The sequence below is a fragment of the Thermobia domestica genome, chromosome 15 (assembly GCF_964235325.1).
Source record: "Thermobia domestica chromosome 15, izTheDome1.hap1.1, whole genome shotgun sequence".
Classification (NCBI taxonomy): Eukaryota; Metazoa; Arthropoda; class Insecta; order Zygentoma; family Lepismatidae; genus Thermobia; species Thermobia domestica.
In genome coordinates, this window is record NC_137468.1 from 30,236,900 (window position 1) to 30,249,869 (window position 12,970).

Genomic DNA, 12,970 nt, shown 5'->3' on the forward strand with positions numbered 1-12,970 from the left:
CATAGGTACATTTGTGCACTCCTTTAAAAATTTGGGAGGGGTACTTTGGCCCACCCCTTAAATTTTGGAAATTGCCCAATTTAAACATTTGGTATTATAGTACCGGACCTTAACATGTATTATTATGATAAATTTGGGTGTTCCACCTCGTTCCCTTTTAGGGGTACGAAATTGCCAAATTTTAGTACAACCACGTGTTTGGTCTTTTGGCCCAATTTATCCTCTTGGATGAGGTCCTATTACCTTATATGGTTATATGGTCATGTATAGGGGTCCATTACCTATCATAAGACATAGGTACATTTGTGCACTCTTTAAATTTTTTGGGAGGGGTACTTTGGCCCACCCCTTAAATTTTGGAAATTGCCCAATTTAAACATTTGGTATTATAGTACCGGACCTTAACATGTATTATTATGATAAATTTGGGTGTTCCACCTCGTTCCCTTTTAGGGGTACAAAATTGTCAAAATATAAACGTAAGCAATACGTTGTACCACGTGTTTGGTCTTTTGGCCCAATTTATCCTCTTGGATGAGGTTCTATTACCTTATATGGTTATATGGTTATGTATAGGGGTCTATTCCCTATCATAAGACATAGGTACATTTGTGCACTCCTTTAAAAATTTGGGAGGGGTACTTTGGCCCACCCCTTAAATTTTGGAAATTGCCCAATTTAAACATTTGGTATTATAGTACCGGACCTTAACATGTATTATTATGATAAATTTGGGTGTTCCACCTCGTTCCCTTTTAGGGGTACGAAATTGCCAAATTTTAGTACAACCACGTGTTTGGTCTTTTGGCCCAATTTATCCTCTTGGATGAGGTCCTATTACCTTATATGGTTATATGGTCATGTATAGGGGTCCATTACCTATCATAAGACATAGGTACATTTGTGCACTCTTTAAATTTTTTGGGAGGGGTACTTTGGCCCACCCCTTTAATTTTGGAAATTGCTCATTTTATATATTTGGTATTATAGTACGGGACCCTAACATGTATTATGATAAATTTGGGTAGTTCACCTTGTTCCCTTTCATGAGTAAAAAAAATTGCCAAATTTTGCTACAACCACGTGTTTGGTATTTTGGTTCAATTTATCCCCTTGGATGAGGTCCTATTACCTTATATGATTATATGGTTATGTATATTGGTCCATTCCCTGTTATAAGACATGGGTATATTGATGCACCCTTTAAAAATTGGGAGGGGTATCTTGACTCATCCACTCAGTTTTAGAAATTGATTAATATAAGCATTTGGTATCTTCGTACAGGTCTTCAATATGTACCACTATAAAATTGGATGGTCCACATCGTTCCCTTTCATGGGTAAAGAACTACCAAAAATCAAACTTCGGAGGTTATTGACCCTATTTAATACGTTATATGGTTTATTACCTCTATATGTTTATGTTCTCTTTTAAATTTGGGAATTATCAAATAACAAAATTCGGTAAACGTTTTCTAGGACCCATTGGTATTCCTCTTATGGCCAAATATTCAAAATTTAAAGGTTATTGACCGGCTTTATTATTGAATAAGTACAGGATTTATTACTTTTTCATAAGACACAGGTGTATTTGTGTACCAATCTTAAATTTTGGGAGGGGTACATTTCTTATTGTCATATCAATAATTGGTAATTGTTCTTTGGGTAAATCATTGTGATCACGTGATCAGTTATTGACCTATGATGGGATTAGGAGTCCAGGACATTGGTACATTTAAACTTTGTAGGATAATTTGAGAATGCGTCATTGGTATTGATTATTACAGCCAAATATAAACGTAAGCAATACGATGTACCATGTGATTGACCTTGATGAGGTAGTGTACAGGGATACATAGCTAACCTTATTGAATCTTATGACTCATAGTCTTAAGGGAATACATGCTACAACACTGGCAAAGTTATTGTTAATGTAATTTCATTGGTTGATCACTATCTTTCGTGCAATCTGATTGGTTGATCACTATCTTTCGTGCAATCTGATTGGTTGCTGATTTTCAAATCTTTGCTGTATTCAGTTTTAAGTTTTGTTTAACTTAAAAAGTTTTTGAAATTTTTGTTTGAAATTTTTTTTGTTTGAAATTTTTTTCGTTTGAAATTTTTAGTTTGAAAATTTTGTTTCTAGTTTTGTTTAAAAAAATTTTTGTTTGAAATTTTTGTTTCAATTTTTTTGTTTAAAAATTTTTTGTTTTGAAATTTTTTGTTTTGAAATTTTTCGTTTCCAAATTTTTTTGTTTAAATTTTTTTGTTTCGAAAGTTTTGTTTGAAATTTTTGTTTCAAAGTTTGGTTTGACATTTTTAAAGTTTGTGCACTCATTAGTAAAGAACCGGAACTGTTAGAACTAAAACCTCTGTCAATGTTTTGGTGCAATAGTACACGTCAGAACATGGGGTTGTACTTGAAATGAAAAAACACAATTCATTGAAATGGATCATTTTATTACACTCCACATACATCCATACCAGATAGTGGTTCTGGATATTGTCGATACAATGTATTTTGAACTTCTTGCACTAGTTTGTCTTTAGCGTATAATTTTAATTCCAATTGAAGTCTTTTAAGGTCTAATGCAATATCAATTGGTAGAAACTCAATGTCCATTTGATCACAAATAAACTGTTTATCAATACAGGTATGCACCCACGAACGATGTTGACAACCATCACAATATCTAGATACATGTTGTACAATATGCATAACACATTTTTCAAAATAGTACTTTTTCAGGAATATACTTGTTTTGTTGCACACTTCCACTGCATGTTTCACACACTGAAATACGCTGATGAATTTGTTCCATTCCGTTTGTGTTAGATACACCATGTTGCGAGAGACATGAAATGTACTCTTTTTACGTAACAGCACCATCTTCTCTTCGAGGACTGTACGCAGCACCACTTCATGATTTGAGCCTAATGATTTGACTATGGTCACATTTAGCTCATCATGAAAATAATGGTTCATTTGGTCGATTCGTGAACATAATATTTGCCATTCTTCACAGTTCAGTTGTACACCAAATTGTTCTGCTTTGCCCAATCGAATTACTGGTTCAAATGTTCTAGCACTGATACCAATCATCACATGTTTTGTTTGAAATATATTTATTGGATAATAGCTTGCGAAGATGAACTCTTTATCGTTAGAAGTACACATCTTTCCTCCTGAAAAGCACTTGCTCAAATGATTTCGTGGGATGACAGTGTATTGGTTAATTTATAGAACTACGGCTGACGTCATTGGAAAGGAATGTGCTGACGTTTGAATTAATGTTTTCATCACAGTTGCTGACGTCATGCTAACCAACCACATTCATACAACTATGTCTGACGTCAAAGGAATGTGCTGATTCATGATTTCATCACAATTGCTGACGAATCCGGCTATGTACTAAATTCAAATTGATGACTTCGACCCAAGAATCCTTTGTAACATAAAGATACAGATCCAGTATTTAAGAAACGCAGCAGTTCTTCTTGTTTTGATGCTTCCATGGGAAAATATCTTGCTGGTAAAATTATATTCTTATCATTTTCAAGCTTCACTACGATTCTTAATCCAAACTTTGTAGGTATCATTTGGCTAGCTAAGATTCTATAAGGTACATTCTGTTGTAAATCAGTAATCTTGGTAAATGATTTCATCACATCACGCGTGTTTAGAAACTGCAGACAAGTAGCCATGATGACGTTGTTATGAATACTAACTCCAACGATACTTATATATGATGCAAAACTGATGACGTTGCATTATCGTGTTCTGACGTGTACTATTGCACCATGTTCTGACGTGTACTATTGCACCACAATGTTGCCAGAGGTTTTTGTTCTAACAGTTCCGGTTCTTTACTAACGAGTGCACAAACTTTTAAAAATGTCAAACCAAACTTTGAAACAAAAAATTTCAAAGAAAACTTTCGAAACAAAAAGAATTTAAACAAAAAATTTGGAAACGAAAAATTTCAAAACAAAAATTTCGAACAAAAAATTTTAAACAAAAAAAATTTTGCAACAAAAAATTTCAAACAAAAAATTTTCAAACAAAAAATTTTGATACAAATTTCAAACAAAATTCTGAAACAAAAAATTCAAACACAAATTTGAAACAAGAGTTTTCAAAAAAAAACTTTTAAACAAAAAATTTTCAAACTAAAAAATTTTACGTTTCACGGTTAACCGTCAAACTTTATCCGGTTTTAACTATTCGATTAACAAATAAACGGTTTTGATCATATTTATCAGTGAGTGCAAAATGTTGAACGAAAACCAAGATTTTTAAATGTTAAACAAAACTTAAAACTGAATACAGCAAAGATTTGAAAATCAGCAACCAATCAGATTGCACGAAAGATAGTGATCAACCAATCAGATTGCACGAAAGATAGTGATCAACCAATGAAATTGCATTAACAATAACTTTGCCAGTGTTGTAGCATGTATTCCCTTAAGACTATGAGTCATAAGATTCAATAAGGTTAGCTATGTATCCCTGTACACTACCTCATCAAGGTCAATCACATGGTACATCGTATTGCTTACGTTTATATTTGGCTGTAATAATCAATACCAATGACGCATTCTCAAATTATCCTACAAAGTTTAAATGTACCAATGTCCTGGACTCCTAATCCCATCATAGGTCAATAACTGATCACGTGATCACAATGATTTACCCAAAGAACAATTACCAATTATTGATATGACAATAAGAAATGTACCCCTCCCAAAATTTAAGATTGGTACACAAATACACCTGTGTCTTATGAAAAAGTAATAAATCCTGTACTTATTCAATAATAAAGCCGGTCAATAACCTTTAAATTTTGAATATTTGGCCATAAGAGGAATACCAATGGGTCCTAGAAAACGTTTACCGAATTTTGTTATTTGATAATTCCCAAATTTAAAAGAGAACATAAACATATAGAGGTAATAAACCATATAACGTATTAAATAGGGTCAATAACCTCCGAAGTTTGATTTTTGGTAGTTCTTTACCCATGAAAGGGAACGATGTGGACCATCCAATTTTATAGTGGTACATATTGAAGACCTGTACGAAGATACCAAATGCTTATATTAATCAATTTCTAAAACTGAGTGGATGAGTCAAGATACCCCTCCCAATTTTTAAAGGGTGCATCAATATACCCATGTCTTATAACAGGGAATGGACCAATATACATAACCATATAATCATATAAGGTAATAGGACCTCATCCAAGGGGATAAATTGAACCAAAATACCAAACACGTGGTTGTAGTAAAATTTGGCAATTTTTTTTACTCATGAAAGGGAACAAGGTGAACTACCCAAATTTATCATAATACATGTTAGGGTCCCGTACTATAATACCAAATATATAAAATGAGCAATTTCCAAAATTAAAGGGGTGGGCCAAAGTACCTCTCCCAAAAAATTTAAAGAGTGCACAAATGTACCTATGTCTTATGATAGGTAATGGACCCCTATACATGACCATATAACCATATAAGGTAATAGGACCTCATCCAAGAGGATAAATTGGGCCAAAAGACCAAACACGTGGTTGTACTAAAATTTGGCAATTTCGTACCCCTAAAAGGGAACGAGGTGGAACACCCAAATTTATCATAATAATACATGTTAAGGTCCGGTACTATAATACCAAATGTTTAAATTGGGCAATTTCCAAAATTTAAGGGGTGGGCCAAAGTACCCCTCCCAAATTTTTAAAGGAGTGCACAAATGTACCTATGTCTTATGATAGGGAATAGACCCCTATACATAACCATATAACCATATAAGGTAATAGAACCTCATCCAAGAGGATAAATTGGGCCAAAAGACCAAACACGTGGTACAACGTATTGCTTACGTTTATATTTTGACAATTTTGTACCCCTAAAAGGGAACGAGGTGGAACACCCAAATTTATCATAATAATACATGTTAAGGTCCGGTACTATAATACCAAATGTTTAAATTGGGCAATTTCCAAAATTTAAGGGGTGGGCCAAAGTACCCCTCCCAAAAAATTTAAAGAGTGCACAAATGTACCTATGTCTTATGATAGGTAATGGACCCCTATACATGACCATATAACCATATAAGGTAATAGGACCTCATCCAAGAGGATAAATTGGGCCAAAAGACCAAACACGTGGTTGTACTAAAATTTGGCAATTTCGTACCCCTAAAAGGGAACGAGGTGGAACACCCAAATTTATCATAATAATACATGTTAAGGTCCGGTACTATAATACCAAATGTTTAAATTGGGCAATTTCCAAAATTTAAGGGGTGGGCCAAAGTACCCCTCCCAAATTTTTAAAGGAGTGCACAAATGTACCTATGTCTTATGATAGGGAATAGACCCCTATACATGACCATATAACCATATAAGGTAATAGAACCTCATCAAAGGGGATAAATTGGGCCAAAAGACCAAACACGTGGTACAACGTATTGCTTACGTTTATATTTTGGCAATTTTGTGCCCCATGGAAGGAAACGAGGTGGACCGCCCAAATTTATCATGATACATGTTAAGGTCCTGTACTATAATACCAAATGTTTAAATTGGTCAATTTCCAAAATTTAAGGGGTGGGCCAAGGTACCCCTTCCAAATTTTTCAAGGGGTGCATTAATATACCCATATGTTATGAAAGGTAATGGACCCCTGTATACGTCCATATAACTATATAGGGTAATAATACCTCAGCAAAGGGGATAAATTAGGTCAAAAAACCCCGAAATTTAAATTTTTGGCAATTTTTTACCCATTAAAGGGAACGACATAGACACCCAATACTGATAGAGGTACATACTATGGTCCTAGGCTACCACACCAAATTTTTAGATTTGGCAATTTCCAAAATTTAAGGGGGGTGGTCCTATGTACCCCTAAAAGGGAATGAGGTGGACCACCCAAATTTATCATAGTACATATTAGGGTCCTATACTATAATACCCAATGTAGAAATTGGGCAATTTCCGAAATTGAAGGGGTGGGCCAAGGTACCCCTCCCAAAAATTTAAAGGGGTGCATTAATATACCCATGTCTTATGAAAGGTAATGGACCCCTGTATACGCCCATATAACTATATAGGGTAATAACACCTCATCAAAGGGGATAAATTAGGTCAAAAACCTCCGAAATTTGAATTTTTGGCAATTTTTTACCCATAAAAGGGAACGACATAGACACCCAATACTGATAGAGGTACATACTATGGTCCTAGGCTACCATACCAAATTTTTAGATTTGGCAATTTCCAAAATTTAAGGGGGGTGGTCCTATGTACCCCTGCCAAAATTTAGGGGGTGGGCCAAGGTACCCCTGCCAAAATTTAGAGGGGGTGGTCCTATGTACCCCTAGGTCATTGACCCCGGCCAGGGACCATGGGTCCTGAGGCAGGGACCCAGGGGCCAAAAAGTGTCCTATAGTGCAGCCAATACTACTGCTATATATATATATATATATATATATATATATATATATATATATATATATATACCCTATAAGGTAAGAAAGAGAATAACATTCTTCAAATTTATACCCATAAAAGGGAACAAAATAAATCCCTTTAGTGGGACTACCTCATAAAAGCGGAACGTAAAACTATGTAAACTAGAGGGGACGGGGGCGCAAAATTTCGGCGGGCGTCACACTCCAGGGGGCGCAAAAGTTAAAATCAAATACCACAAAATAAGCTATACATACACCTGTACTCCGTCATAAGGTAACAATCCCCAAATATGTCATAAAAGGGAACGAAATACACCATAGGTAGGACTACCCCATAAAGGCGGACGGGGTGTGGCCTAGGGCGCCGGGGGCGCAAAAGTTGAAATTAGATACCACAAGGTAAACTATACATATACCTGTATTCCATCAAAAGCTAACAATCTCCAAAATTTCAAGCCGTAAAAGGAAACAAAATCAACCGCCTCAGTAAAACTATCCCATAAAGGCGTGGTCTAACACCACGTAACCCAAAAAGGCGTGGCCTAAATCACGTGACCCCATGACGTCATACCATGTAACACCAAAATGGGCGCCATGTTCCAGGGGGCGGAAAATTTCGGACAAGTCAGGCGCTTACTACTATCCAGCTCTGTGAACCTTGCTGTTGTCGTTTTGAAAATGGGGGTGTCTATAGTAAAGTCATCGGGAAGAAAGTGACTGAAGGGCAACACCTGATCGTCCAGGATGTTCAAATAAACGTGCTGGTTCATGTTCGTGGACATCTCAATGAGTGAGCCCACCCCATAGTACGAAAAACACCCCCAGAACATGACAGACCCAACCCCGGTCTGCACCTCACCTTCCACACACTGCGAGTGAAATGCTTCATGAGGTCGTCGGTGGACACGACGCCGGGCGTCATTCGAATACAGGCAAAATCGTGATTCGTCAGACGATATGACACGGCGCCAGTCTGCTACTGTCCATGTTTGATGATTTTTGGGCCACTGCAGACGAGCAACTTTATGTGCATGTGTGAGCAGTGGCCTTTTGCGAGGTACCCGACTCCATATGTTTATTGCATGCAGTTCCCGTCGCAATGTTCTCTCGCTGACATGTTGGACTGGGCCTGCATTCACGGACTGCAGTAATTCCTGGCAGGTTTGGAAGCGATTTCGGTTCACAAGCCTGGCAACTCGTCTTCGGGCCCGATCTGTGAGGATCTTTTTCCGACCACAGTTCTGGCGTCGTGTTTCATGGCCACGTGTGTTACACCACTGCTTGTAGACAAGTTGAACAGTCCGCCGCGAAACACCAACAAATCGAGCAACTTCCATCACAGTGACAGTGTGGCCATGGGCACGGCCAAACACAATTGCCCCTTTTTGCCACTCCGTCACGTCAGCGTCTTGCCCATCTTGCCGGACACACACCGCTTCGATCGGTTCGGTGTCACTCCACAGTAATACCCTCTGATCGCCTCGAGGCAGTGTATGCACGTTTGGCCATGTGATTCGACCAATACGCCATCTGTATCTGTTTGCCGACGCAGCCTTGCCACCGCGTGGGGGTGACTAATTTTTTGTCCGGGGTGCTTATGGGCCATATGCATAGTTATTCTGCGGGCTACTTGAGGGCTACGTACGCGACACTTGATAATTTGCGTTGCAGAGTTCTCCCACAGGGTCTAACCCAGGTAACAAAAATGACTTGCAACAAACTTGCAGCAGATTTGCAATTCAAGTCTGGCAAACTTCCAGCAGACTTGTGATGCAAGTTTGCAAGTTTGATGTAAGTTTAATGCAAACTTCCTAGTTGACGCTCTTCGAACTTGCAGCACGCCTACAGTGCAAGTGTATGATAGCTTTGCAAAGCAAGTTTCTGCAAGGAGCTTACTTGCACAGCAAGCCTACTGCAAGTTTCCACTTGCACTGCAAGTACAAAGCAAGTCGGCAGCAAGTTAGTGCAGGTTTGACGCAAGTCCCTGCAAGGATACCACTTGCACTGCAAGTCTACAGCAGGTCTTCTGCAAGTGAGTGTAGTAAGTCCTCTGCAGGTATATACTTGAATTGCATTGCATGCCTTTTACAAACCGAACATTTACTGTATACGAACAATCACACAGTATATTTTTCTCAACAACTTTGTGAAACAATGCACGTTTAAAATATAAATTATCTCTAGATACTGGATACTTACGTAATTATCTTAATTATCCACTTGTTTTAATGCTTCACACACTTCGCACATACTACAAATGGCGGCCTGGCGTGGAGATTTCTAAGATTAGACTTTTGTGCCACCTGTTGGTGGAAACTAGTACTGAAACACTTGCTACAAAGTTGCAGCAAGCGTCCGAGGCAAGTAAAATCTAGCAAGTGAAAATCAAATTATGACATTTGCGGGTAACTCTTTCAAAAGACCTGCAGCAGGTGTACAGTGCACGGAAAGTCTAGCAAGTTAAAATCAAATATAGTGAAAGACTTGCTGCAAACCAACATGCTATTAGGGAACTAGCCCGCAACCTCCCCGTAAGTCAAGGGAAAGGCTACGGGAGCTTCAAAGCACCCCTTGGTAGCCCGTAGCAGTCTGTTTTGTTATAGAAGATGGATATGCTTGGTGCAAAAGATATAATATATAATAATTTTGAAGATTGAACAAGTGGATGAAATATCTAGAAGATATGTAACGTCGAGAATGTTCATTTTTTAGTACATCGATTGAGTACAAGATGTGAAATGCAGCTGACTGTCATTCTAGAGTAATAAATACCAGGTGAGTGTTATGGTTATTTTCTACATATATAATATATTAATATTTAAAATATTGTGCGGGCAGAAACTTACGTTCAATGTTAAACCAATATTACTGTTTATCAATGAAAATAAGTTTGGAATCATATTATTTCTGATTTTTCCCCGGATTAGGCAGCTAAGTATGTGTCAACTTTAAAGGAAAGATATGTTTGTGAAAGTTACAGTTACATGTCGAACATAAAATATATCAATTAAGAGGTAAATCTATACCAATACAAAATATCAAAGGTAAAAACGGAAATATCACTTCTAAAATCTGTAACCGAGCTAAATAAATTTAGGTAGAAATGGGAGTTCAGGTTAAGAATACGGGGCCAATTTTGAAAATGAAAGTGTGATAATTCACAAACGAAGAGTAACGTTTAGGCGTAAATAGAGAACATCCAAGTCATCTGTAGAGATAGAAACAGGGTAAAAATGTAGTTCAATACTATAGAGTCATAATACAAAGCTACCTATATTGAGCAAGTACCACAAGTTAGTCCTTAGATTTCACATTTGTTTTCCTTTATGCGCATATCCATCATCACTGGCGTTCGTGTTCGATGAGGACGCCTGAGCAGGTTGTTCAAGCTCACTTTGCTCTGATTCGGAGTAGATGTAATGCTAGCTTGTAGTGGTCACGTAGCACAGGTTGGTGCGTGCTTTTGCACTTGTCTTTTTTAATATATAAGAAGTTGCAAGTATACTATAAATCCGTGTGCAGTTAGTGGGTAGGCGCCAAGAAAGTAAAAGAGTAGAAAGTATTAGGAGAAAAATAGTGAAATACTTGTAATCAGTGGCGAACCTTGAGGGAAGTTACAACAGTAAGAATTAAATTTTTGTCACTTCAAATTAGGATAAGAAGATTTACCCAATTTACTAACCATTCTTTAGTATACGAAATTAAAACATTAGGCAAGTTTGTTAAGTTGAATTGAAACGATGGAACTGTAATTTTAACCGATGTGACTTCCTCCTAAAGGCACCATTGCTTATAACTTTTGTTGGTGCATTTCAACATAACTTGTTCCTAGTAGGGTATCGGCATGCGCCAAGAAAAGAGGTGTTTAGAACACATGATGACACTATTCTCATGAAGAAATGAGTCACTGTTATATAAATTTAACCCCATATTCTTAATCTGTACGAAAATAAATGATGTAACGTCACTGTCATATAATCTACCCAATATGCTGCAACCTCTTTACATACTCCAATATGTTTATGAGTACCTTAAAGTGTTGACAGCAAAAAGCGCTCGCCTCTCTCCTGCGCCCCCTAAGAATGTCTGACGGGTGTCGGACATAAACTCACCGGCAGTCTTATATTACAGGGGCGGACAAAAGCTCACCGATAGCAAATATAAGTTCGCTTGAGGGACTTGCAATAAAATTCACTGAATATTGAAATATAGGCTTTGGCAACTTTCTAAGCAGAAAATGGAGAGCTACTATCTTATATTACTTATCAGGTATTTAAAAATAATGACATTGCTGAGTTGTGTTGCATTAAACGTGGGTAGACCTTGAGGAACTTGTAATAAAATGCCCTGGATATTAAAATCTAGCCTTTGACTACGATTACAAATATGCCTAATAACTCAATAGAAAGTAGAGCTACAAAAGTCGTATAGCAGTTATCACAGGAATCAGAATAGAATAGGGATGTTGCAAGTTTAATGTGTTATGAATGGGTGGCAATAGGCCTAATTTTGGCTGGGAAATTTGGAACCAAATTTTTTTAATAGGCCGGACATTTCGTGTTTCCAAGACGGACCACATATGTTCAATTATGTTGAGATCTGGGGATTGGGTGGCCAGGGGAGGTGTTGAACTTCATCCCGATGTTCCTCAAACCACGCTGCAACAACGCCAGCTGTGTGAATGGGTGTATTATCATCCTGGAAGATGGCGTCATTGTCCGGGAACAAAATCCGGACCATAGGATGCAAGTGGTCTCCTAAAATTGCGACATAATCGTTGGCAGTGATTCGTCCGCTAAGTGTGACCACAGGACTCAATGAAAACCATGATATTGTGGCCCACAGCATCACCGAGCCGCCACCATGTTTCACAGTTGGGGGAAGACACTGCAGATCATAAGCTTCTTTGGGCGTTCTCCACACATAAACACGGCCCGTGGCTGGGAATAGGGTGAAGGATGACTCATCCGACCATATCACACGTTTCCAGTCCTCTACGGTCCAAGTTGCATGGTCGCGGCACCATTTGCGGCGTGCGAAAGCCTTATGGTCCCTGATGAGCGGTTTGGCCCGTGCAACATGACCTCGTAAGTTCATGTCATGTAATTCGCGGCGGACTGTGATTGTCGAAACAGGGTGGGGGAGGTGCTGATTGAGTTCCTCCGTCACTTGCTCCGCAGTGGCACGACGGTTCTGCGTGACAATGCGCTTTAATACCCGGCGTGACCTGTCACTCATGATTTTATTCCGCCCACTGTTCCGCTTCCCCGATGTGGTTTTCCCGTGTGTTGTGTAGGCCGTCATCACCTTCGACACTGTCCCACGCGACACACCTAACACAGTAGCCACTGCCGTCATACTCACTCCACATAACCGCGCACCAACAATTTGCCCTCTTTGAAAATATGAGAGGTTTCCCATTTTACACTACCTCCGTCTGCTGCAGCCACTGGACACTGCTGTTCCACTGCGCCTGACGTAGTATGGAGACTGACCT